This window comes from Phyllostomus discolor, chromosome 8 (genome assembly GCF_004126475.2).
Source record: "Phyllostomus discolor isolate MPI-MPIP mPhyDis1 chromosome 8, mPhyDis1.pri.v3, whole genome shotgun sequence".
In the NCBI taxonomy this organism is placed as follows: Eukaryota; Metazoa; Chordata; class Mammalia; order Chiroptera; family Phyllostomidae; genus Phyllostomus; species Phyllostomus discolor.
The window spans coordinates 27961839-27973867 of NC_040910.2; positions in this window are offsets into that span (position 1 = coordinate 27961839).

Genomic DNA, 12029 nt, shown 5'->3' on the forward strand with positions numbered 1-12029 from the left:
CACACAGCTTGAAATGAACACATTCGTTCATCAATTATTGTTCTCTAGAGCTCTATCAGGGAAAATAGATTCCCTTTCTAGTGAAGAATTTTCCTAATTTAACTGGTGTGGTTTCTTTTTTTTGAAGTTGTATTAGGGTTTTGATAAGAACAATAGCTTACAACACTAGAGGGTTCATTACCAAGGAGAGACACATGCAGTTTATTAAATAGGCAAGACTTTGTGATTTGGATTGCAGGATTTCTTTTTCTATTAAAATGTGATGGTAATTTACTATACTTTTCTAGATGGCACATTTTTAACTAGGCTCCTGGATATTATTGCTACCTGCTTATTCAGAAACATGAAACTCACAGCAAATGAAGAGAGTTAAACTTAGGCTTATGGAAATTGTAAAGCTCCCCAGGAATAAAGAAAGAAGTTGAATTGCATGACACAACTTGTTTTTTTTCTGGAGAGAGGAGTCTTAATTGGCTTAGATGTAGATCTGACTGTCGTTTGTATCCTCAATTTATTGAAATTGTGTGATGTAGAAAAACAATAATTTAAAATATTAGTGTGCCTGGATGTAGTCAGCAATTTTCCAATTAGTCATCCAATTAGCTAATTAACCTCTTCTACTGACTACACAAAATATTTCAATCTATTTTTCTGTGCCCTGCCATAGACTTGTAGTAATAAATAATTGTCAAAGCTAAGCAAATATTAGTTGATACCTATATGTGTATCTAACCATCCCTATCCATGTAAATCTCACATAACTAACATTTTAAAAGTGCATTAAATTATTCCCCCAGGCATTAACACCACTGAAGCTATCTAACTCTAAGTTTATCATCATTATAATACCATTAAACATTTAGTACATTCTCACTGAGATTGACAAAGTAACTCAACAGTTTTGCATCAGAGTCTCTTGTGTTCATTTTTTCATAATTTCACTTTTATTATCATAATTTTATTTTATGTAAAATGAATACTTTGCTGAAAAGTTCTCATTTGGTGAAACTTAAGAACCTTTCCAAACTGTCTTGTTATTTTCTGCCCCTCTGTTAACTTTTATGAGGGAAATGTACCAACGGACAAGACCTCTGATTTGTGTCTTATTTGCAGGAAGGGTTGGATTGATTAAAGTAAAAGGAAATCACCTTTGCTTGGTTTAAGTAATATGTAAGTTGTCAACCTCCTGCAACATTTTAAGCATCAATGCTTATGTCAGCCTCAGGAGGTCTGGGGCTTAAAAAATAAAAGAGTTCAGTCATGCCCTGGCTGGTGTACCTCAGTGGATTGAGCGCAGGCTGTAAACCAAAGCATCACAGGTTCGATTCCCAGTCAGGGCACATGGCTGGGTTGCAGGCCATGGCCCCCAGCAACCCCACATTGATGTTTCTCTCTCTCTTTCTCCCTCCCTTCCCTCTCTAAAAATAAATAAATAAAATCTAAAAAAAAGAGTTCAGTCATTACTTAACATCTTTTATATCTTTTATATACCCTGAAGTCTTATTTAATGTGTTTTTTTCAGATGACTCTTAATGTTATTTTCCAAAGCAGGATTGAAATGTCTTCACAATGCTAATCTAAGAAGTATTCATGGTTTTACAATCATTATAAACAATTCAATTTGTTTTCTTTTAATAAGTCCTTAAAATTACTGAAATGCAGACCCTGAAGAGGAATTTTAAAAAATAGTATATGACTTGCCCTTGAAAATCTTATAGTAAAGCTGACAGATAACATATTCTCAAAAGTAGATGATAGAAAGGTAGAAAGAAATATAGGTATATAGATATAGATATATAGCTGTATGTAGATATATGGGGAGATGGGAAAATAATTCCACATAATATATAAGCAGTTGCATTAGAATGTAATAAAAATAAAATAATCACAGAAATGATCAAGAAAGAAAGAAATGTAGAGATAAAAATTTAAATAAGAATTCTTCCTAGACTTACATTCAGTGTTTTTTTAATTCCAAACTGATAGAAATTATTTTAAAAAATAGCATGAACAAGTTTGACAGTAGAGATAAGAAGATACCACTATAGGCAAATTATATTAAAGTGCATTTCAATGTAGAAATAGTGATTTAATGGTGTTAATGACTTTTGACTTTTTAATTCTTTTTGCCCTAGACCCAGAGTTGCCAAATGCAGACCTGACAGGTTCAAATTCCAGTATGTGAAAGCCAGTTTGAGTTTTCTGCAATAACAGAGAGCATATAAAATTTGAAGCTAAAAAGTAAGATTGAGAAGTAGTTTAACCTCAAATTAAGTTCAGTCCAGTTTGATATGATCTCTTCAAATCCTGAGTATAGGGATAGAGGAAAATCATTTTTTGAAAAGCAAAAATAGGTGGAATGGGTCAGTGGTACAGAAACCACGTGCCAGCCTTGATGAACCATAGATTCTGGTGGACTTGGTACAGGCTACCTTATACTTGTTTTGTTCTTTGAAACACAATTATTAATAGTGTCCCCTTTCATTTCTAAAAGCAGCCTGGTTTAGTAGAGTAAGTATATGGCCACTCTGGGAAACAGCAAAGATAGTGATGAATTTAGTTCCCATGAGGCTGAGAGAGAGCTCCATAAGAAATAGGAGGCTAGAATCATGCGTAGTACTTTACCTAAGGCACCGTGAATCTCCCTCAGTTGTGAAAGGAACCCAGGTGAGAAGACGCAGATACGGTCTAGAGACGGGAAACAAAACAACCCATCTAATGAGATCAGGACACGTCTCTGAAATATCCACAACCATTTCATGTTTAAATGTGGAAACAAAAGCCAGGGCAAACAACTGCAAAAGCATAAAAATTGTAAAGTTAAAATAATTTGTCTCCAACAAAATGAGCCTGTATATCAAACTTCCATGATAAGCTACGATCTAATGCTAAGAAATATAATGTAGAACCACGACAAAATAGAATCCATCACAAAACTTTTGATTTAGATCAAATCATCCCTTTTGTGGGTTGAGGAATGGTGTGGGTGCTACATAATCTTCCTAAGGATCCATCGGTAACATCAAGCAGAAAACCCATGGCTGAGTGGACCTGGAAAATTATATGTACTGTATCTAGCATGCCATCCTTATATTACTTCCAATTTTATTATAGACTAATATTTATGGTATAACTCATAATCAAAATAGATTTTTATGTTAGTCATATATTGCATGTAAAAAATTTTTGTGAAAAATTTCACCTTAAAGCAACAAACATTTATTTTTCCTAACTGCTAGAGACCCAGATATAGCATCACAGATGCTTCTGCTTCAAGGTCTTTCGTGAAACTACAGTCTAGCTGTCGGTCAAGGTTATGGTCTTATCAGAAAGATTCACTGGTGAGAGGATTTACTTCCAAACTCACTCAGTTGTTTGTTGGCAAGGTTCAGTTCACCAAGGTTGAAATATTTTCAAGTATTATTGTTTCAAATAATTTTTTCTGTTCTTTTAGTTGTCTTTCTAGAATTTCTCTTACTGTTTGATATTATCCCATAGCCACTAAACTATTGAGCAATTTTAAACTTGCCTTTTTGCATTCTCATTTGGATAATTTCTATGTGTCAATTTGATTGATTTTCTTCTGTCATCTTGAAATTATTCTTAACTCCATCTGATATTTATATTTTTGATACAGCACTGTTCTTACATTACCTTATATTTCTACCTGGATCTTTTCTTTTTCATTTACATTTCTTTGTTTTTTAATTTCTATTTTATTCTATTTTTTATTTACCCCGTTATTTGTTTCTCACTGCATTTAGTTTGGGAAGTTTCTTTTGATCTGTCTTTAAGCTCATTGATTCTTTCCTTGGCTGGATCAGGTTTATGATGAGCTCATTGAAGATATTCTTCACTCCTGTTATTGTGTTCCTAATATCTAGAATTTCCTTTTGGTTATTTCCCATAGTTTCTATCTTCAGAAACTTTCAACTTTCTGTGATTGCTTCAACTTTCTCTGTTGACCTGAAGCAACTTTATCAATGAGGATGTGAAGGAGGTCTTTTATGTTTGAGAAGAGAAGAGATGTGAAATTATCATTACACAGAATATGGTAATTAACTGACTGGGAAGGTGTAGTATGATTTTAAGGCAGCTTTAGTACCACTTAAAGTTTATTTGCACTAGTAAATAAATATTTCATTAATCATTTGTTATATATGTCCCCTTTACAGAAGCTCTATGAAGGCATAGAGTTTTGTCTTGTTTGCTGCTATACATTCAGTGCTGAGCATAAAGTAGTTCCTAATATTCACTAAATGAATAAAACAACCAAGATGGAAAGTCTAAACCACACTATAAAATATTGTGCAGCCATTTAAAAGAATGTGACTAAAACTCACAATATCATATAACATGAAAATTTCAAGTTGAAGAAGAAAACTGTATATTTCATTCCAAATCATAAAATACACTGACAAACATATGCATACCATATTAGCATATAAAAGAGTGTATACTGATACAGACCAAATTTTTAAGAGTGAATAATCCTAAAGATGGCTGAGGAGGCATCATGAGCTTTCTTTGTTAACATATATTTCTTCATAGTTCGAAGATATTCACCTTAAGTATTATAAAATTACAATAATGGAACTCTGAGTAGGGCCTGAGCTACACTCCTCTTGCTGTACCCATCATTCTATTTAGACAAATCAGTGAGTAAATCTTTATTGCCATCACAGACACACTGTCTCTGGACACATCTGAAAATCTATCTCAGCTTTCTCTATTTTCTAACTAATAAGATCCCATTTTTAAGAGTCAATAACTTCAACTAGAATGTTTTAAACATAAAATTTCATCATCCTTAAGGAATGTTAGTTTCAGAAGAAAAATATCTGAGTTTGCATATAATGACTCTAGAAATATTTTTTTCTGTGTCTCTATCATTAATTTGTTAAATAGAGACAAGTTAAACAGAGTCATTTCAAATCCAGAGAAACATCAAGAAAGACTAAACAAATTGGTTAGTACTACATAAAAACATTAAATAGACCTTTCCAAACTCTCAAGACATATCTTTAAGTATCCCTGGCTGCAGACATGCCAAATACACGATTGAACACACTGAGATTAAATACACAATTGCTCTCTTTTAAAGCAATAATAGCTGCATCAGAATCAGCAGGACATTATCTCACAGGACCAGATGAAGAGCAAATCCAGCCAAGTATCAAACTCAATAAAAAGGAAAGGATTTTTTGCCACAGCAAGGTTTGATTTCTTAAAGTGAGGACTTATAAACTGAGCTGCAAATAGTGCCTCTTCCACATAAAAAAAAACAAAAAGTCTATAAAGTCAACATGTCCTTCTCAGCAATCAAGAAAAAAGATAAGGGAAAAATTTCTTTGAGAGAAAATGTGACTTTTTAAGTACAATGATTACCTTTGAAATACTTGAACTATAAAGCTGTAATGTGATTAATAAGACCACTAGAAAAACTCTCATGTTAACTATCTTCACATCTTTACATTAAAATTAACAAGTGTCATCATAATATGCAGAACTGTCTTTAGTTCACTTTTGTTTGAAGTTATTTTACCCTAATTAAGTTCTACTGTAATAAAAATAATTTTAATACCCACCGTGAATATTAATCTCAACAAAAGTTGTGTAGCACAGTGCCACCAGGCTCAATAAATACTTGTCAAATGGAAAATAATATTATGTGTGCATAAGATTTGGTTTTTCATGTTAACTATAAGCTAAAGACCCTTTTTTGGTATTATTCCCAGGCACCTCTTAAAGATAATATTGTAATGGCAGCTATGGTGTTCAGAAATACCTGAGCACTATTATCCCAGCTAGAGATGCTATGTTCATAATTTGGCCCCACCCTTAAACTTGGCAGCAGGTGAAGGACATTTCCTGACCCCAAATTAGATAATTTCTCAAAGGCTACTGGTATCTAATACTTGTCACTGTAGCTATTCAAAAATTCAACCTTCTTGTTTTATTTTTTAAAGATTTTATTTATTTATTTTTAGAGAGAAGGGAAGGCAAGGAGAGAGGGAGCAAAACATTGATCAGTTACTTCTCACCCACGCCCCAACTGGGTACCTGGCCCACAACCCAGGCATGTGCCCTGACTAGGAATTAAATTGGTGACCCTTCCCTTTACAGAATGACACTCAGTCGACTGAGCCACATCAGTCAGGACAACCTCTTTGTTTTAATTTGAGACTGTGAAGAACCATCCCAGCTCCTGAGGCTTCAGTTTGTTTTTAGCAGTTAGGATTGTTTAGAACAGTTTGAAGGGCCCAGAGAATGTACTGGAAAGTATACAGTTCTCATGGATCCCGGCCCCACACATTCACGGCCTCCTTCACTATCAGCATCCCCTGTCAGAGTGGTACCTTTGTTACCATTGACGGACACATCATTATCACCCAAATTTCATCATTTACATTAGGATTTAATCTTGGTGCTGCATATTCAGTGAGCTTGGACATTTATACAGTGGCCTGCACCCACTAACATAGTATGAGACGGAGAACTTTCACTGCCCTGAAAATCCTCTGTGCTCCTTCTCTTCACCCCTCCCAACCCCTTGTCAGCACACTGATCCTTTTATTGTCTCTATATAGTTTTGCCTTTTCCAGAACATTGTATAGTTAGAATCACATAGTATGGAGCCTTTACAGATTGACATCTTTCACTTGGTAATAGGCATTTGTTTCCTCCATAAGAGTTCACAGCTTGATAACTCATTTCGTTTTAACACTGAATAATATTCCATTGTTTGCATGTACCAGCATTTATCCATCTTATACCAAAGAATATCTTGATTGCTTCTAAAATTTAGCAATTATAAATATAGCTGCTACAAATATCCATGAGCAGATTTTTGCATAGGCACAAATCTTCAGCTCTATTGAGGGTATACCACAGAGTCTGATTGCTGGATTGTTTGATAAAAATAGGTGTAGGTTTGGCAGGAAAGCACTAAACTGTCTTCTAGAGTGGCCAGACCACTTTGCATCCCCACCAGCAAGGGATGAGAGTTCTGGATACTCCACATCCTCTTTGGCACTTTGTGTTGTCATTGTTTCAGATTTTGGCCATTCTAAGTGGTTTTTTGAGTCCTCCATATGACTCCCTCCATAAGATAGCCTCCCCCCTCTCCCGCCACCATGGGTGTTAACTCTCTAGATATATCTTTCAGCACCCAGCAGTGCATCAGTTACTGTCTGAGTGCTCCTTCTTGTCCTGGCTCCAGCAGCAGGCTTCAGAGTTCCTGGGCTTCGGAGTAGTCCTTCTCTCTACTCACTTTTATGTGTAATTTTTGTGGTAGCATTTTTTTCTTATGACCTCAAATTTTTAAAAGATCCAAGAAGAGTAGTTGATTTTCTGTTGGTTCAGCTTTCTTTTTTCTTGTGGAGACAAGAGCAATGACTTCCCATTTCTTTCCATGTCAGACTTCATATTTCTTTAAAAATAAATTTAAAACAACTATTTCAACAGTATTGGAAGCTCCCCGGGCCCTCTTTTCTGATCCTGCTCCAACTCTATCCAGTCTTGGATATATGAGTAAATTTATACATTCACTATACATTTAAAAATTTTATATAAACAATTATATTGTGTGTCAAATGCAAATTTTACTCTACATTATCTTTTACAGATTTGCTCATATTAATACATGTGGCTCTATTTTGTATTTTGTTTCCTTCTTTATAAGTCATGCAAGAGTATGAACTGTCTGAGATTTCCCACTACTTGTAAGCTTATGTGTCAGCTTCCCAAAGACTCTTAGTAGCTTTAGACAATACTGTCATTGGGTCAGAGACAAAGGATATTAGTATTCTCAGCAGTAGCAAAGGTTAGAATCTCGATCCCATTCTCTTGTGCCTGTTTCCTAAGCCCCAAAGCCTAAAGGACAAATCAAAGAGGTCCAGGTAACTCCTGAACATGCAATTGGTTGTATTATGGGAGAGGAACTCTGAACTTAGGGAACTTCAGTGCTTTTTCATAGACAGAGAGCATGCTTTACCTTGTCTTTGGTGGGCTACACCACCTCTGGCTTCTAAGACAGACCACCCACAAAAATCCTTACAAAGTTAATATTAATCAAAATCAATATGTTTTCTTAGAAACATGCAGAAATATGAACAACTCATGGAGTACTGTCTGCCTATAGTCATTGTTTATATAATGAGTTTGATTTCTTTTTTAAGATTTTATGTATTTATTTTTAGAGATGGAAGGGAGGGAGAAAAAGAGAGAGAGAGAGAGAAACATCAATGTGCAGTTGCTGGGGGCCGTGGCTTGCAACCCAGGTATGTGCCCTGACTGGGGATCAAACCTGCAATGCTTGGTTCACAGCCCGCACTCAATCCACTGAGCTATGCCAGCCAAGGCCTGATTCTTTGATAGTTTTATTAATAATTTATTTTGTTATATTTTATAGAGAGTGCTGCAACAAATAATCAGGTATGAATTTTAAACGACTTTATACATAATTCCCTTTCTACATGGGTCTAGATCTCCAACATGGTCTTGGCTAGTCTGTTTGGTTTTTGCTGACACAACCATGCAAGTGTATTGTTTTATTCTGTTTTTCTTTTTTTTTTTTTTTTTTTTTTTTTTTTTTTTTTTTTTTTTTTTTTTTAAAGATGGGTGCTACATTTTATTCAAATTTTATTGTATTTTTCTTTTTTTTTTTTTACTTTTTTATTTATTTTTAGAGAGGGAAAGGAGGGAGGGAAGGACAGAGAGAGAGAGAGAGAGAGAGAGAGAGAGAGAGAGAAAGAGAGAGAGAAACATCAATGTGCGGTTGCTGGGGGTTATGGCCTGCAACCCAGAAATGTACCCTGGCTGGGAATCGAACCTGGGACACTTTGGTTCCCAGCCCGAGCTCAATCCACTGAGCTAAGCCAGCCAGGTTGTTTTTCTTTATGTATATTGAACTCATATTCATCCCTTTGTTGGTCTCATATCTATTGTGTCAGTGGATATTTTCAACTACCATGTTTCCGTGCAACTAATTTTTAACAGCATATTTTGGAAAATGATGCATTAAATAATTTCATGTTGAGATTTTTGCTATTAGAGTCTATCTGGGCAGAGTGTGTGTGTGTGTGAGCATGTGAGCTATATCTGTAGGTTGGTGTTACCTTACCCATAGAGACAAGTTATACTTTTAGAGGCTTTCATTTGAGGTGCAATAGAAAAGAAAGGCTAAACCCTTTCACTAAGCAGCCATTTATAGAACTTTAGTTTCAATCAAGGAGAAAGAAAAGAAATAAAGCAAAACACTAGAACAACAGAGAGCCATTATTTCTTTTACCTCAGATTCCTAAACACATTGGCGAAGATGAAAACAACTTTCCTGCTGGTGCTATTATCTGTGATAGCAAATCCTTTCCACCTCACAATGAGGGTCCAGAAGGACAATCTCTCTCACAGGCAACAGAGGAAATAAAAAATGGGAAGGTGAAGAAATTCAACATAAGAACAAAAAACATATAGATGGGCTGGACAATCACAGTCAACAAAAGGACTAAAGGAATGAATTTCATTGTTCCAGTTTCGCCAGTTCTTTCTCTATGTTCTTGAGTTCCTATAGAGATGAGACATTCTCACAAAATGATCCTCTTCTAAGCCATACAGAAACGAACCAGATATAAAAACAAACTAAAAAAATACAAAAAGAAAAAGAATTTAATTTAAAGTTGTGATAATGGAAAAGCAAAATATTCCTTTTCTTTTGTTTGTATGATTACTTGGAATAGCAGTAATTTCGCTAAACACACTTTTCTTCAGATAGCTCCTAGGAAATGACTTTGTACTTAATGTTCTATTCCAAGCTTTGAATAATGAAATTTTGTAAAATAAAAATTCTGGGAAGAGCTAAGTGCTGTTTTACAGTGAAACATTAATTTTTTTTCTGAGTAGTCTCTTTTTTAATTATAAAGCTTATAATTTTTAAGAGAAAATTCATAACTAGGGCAAGCCACACAAACAATTTTAAACTTCTATGGTTCTACCACTATCCAAAGAAAGCCACTATTAACACTTCTGAGCAGTGTATGTATGTATGTATGTATGTGGGTATATGCATAGATACTCTATGTAGTATTTTATTATATCAAATTTCTTCTTGGAGGCATTTATATTGCTACAACTTTTCAAAAATGATTTTAAATTATTGTGCAAGCACAGCTTTAAATATAAATCTTAAATTATGTATTCAAATTCTTCCTGAAAAATACCAACAACTGGCATTGTTTATGTATATAGATATAAATAATTTTATAATTTTTGATGGAGAACATTGAAGGACAGAATTTTTAAATTTATATTACAGTTTTATTTTATGTTATGAAGAAAATAATAAGTGGGATCATCAAGATAATGAATACAGGCATCTTGAATATTGGGTTAATAGTCAAATGTAATCATTTAAATATTTCATGTATTTTTAGTTATACATTTTAAAACTCATTTAAGTTACATGTTTTCATGTGGGGTTTTAATATCATCTTCATAAACAGTAAGAAAGAGAAACAAGAAAGCATCTAAAAGGCCCCTTTTTGAAATTTCTTCTTAACATTGAGAGAAGGAAAGCATGTATTCTCATAATGTTTTAGATTACGTAAACGGCTAAATTGAAGGCCTTAATTTAAACTTCAAATTGTACGTTTTTCCTTTTTTAATTTCTTTTTAAGCACTTTCTTATGGTTGTTCAAGTACAGTTTTCTGCCTTTTCCCCCCACCCCTCCCTACCACCCCAATCGTTCCTCCCTCCCTCCCCTGCTTCCACCCACCTTGTTATTGTCCATGTGTCCTTTATAACTAGCTGTTCCTGTAAACCCTTCACCCTTTCCACATTATTCCCTCCACTCTTCCCTCTGTTCACTGTCAGCCTGTTCTCACTTTCAATGTCTTTGGTTATTCTTGACATGACTCCACTCTAAGAAGACTAACAACACAATTAAAAAATGGGCAAAGGATCTGAACAGACACTTCTCTGAGGAGACATACAGAGGTTCCAGAGACATACAAAAAGATGCTCAGCATCACTAGCCATCAGAGAGATCCAAATTAAAACCACAATGAGATACCACTTCACACCGGTCAGAATGGCCATCATAAACAAAGCAACAAACAGCAAGTGTTGGAGAGGTTGTGGAGAAAAAGGGACCCTAGTGCACTGTTGGTGGGACTGCAAACTGGTGCAGCCACTATGGAAAACAGTATGGTATTTCCTCAGAAAACTAAAAATGGAACTGCCTTTTGACCTGGCAATTCCACCGCTAGGATTATAACCTAAATTGTACTTTGAATTACCTAGAATACTCACATCATTAACATAATGATCTTTATTTTTTGGTTAAAAGTATTTGCTTTAAATACTCTCTTATGGTTTCATAGAAATCCTAATTCTACTTCGGGATAAAATGCTTTGAACATTGGCACTATGCCTCATTCTGTAACCTTTGACCCACAAATTTTCACCACCGAGTCTCAACTTTTACATCTAAAGAAAAAGGGTGCTATTTTACCCTCTAAGGCATGTATGACATGTGCTTAACATATGACCCATTCTCATTGAATATGACTTCCCTAAAATTTTCTTATGTATAAATTACTTCATTTGATTCTTAAAACAATCTTGTGAGATAGGCCTACTCTTACTATAATTCATATTTTATCATAGAGATGAGTCAGTTGAGGCTCATAAGTAAAATGATTTACCCAGGGAATCAAAGCATTGGACAAAAGTCACACTTGAAATTTGGCTATATAATCTCAGATCCTATATTGTTTTTACTATAGCATACTGCAAAAGCTACCTTTGGGAAGCATATTTTCATTTTGGTGGTTGATAAATTAATGAATATCATGTCAAATTATGATTTTGAAGACATGCTGAGAATGACGTTCCCCCGGAGTTAATCACAGGTGCTATGCACGCCAGGTTCCTGATACATGGAGAGTCTCTGGGAACAGGAGTTTCTATAAAAACCACCATGTGGAACCGCTTTAAATGCTTACATTTTTCCTTGCCTGCTGTCTCACTT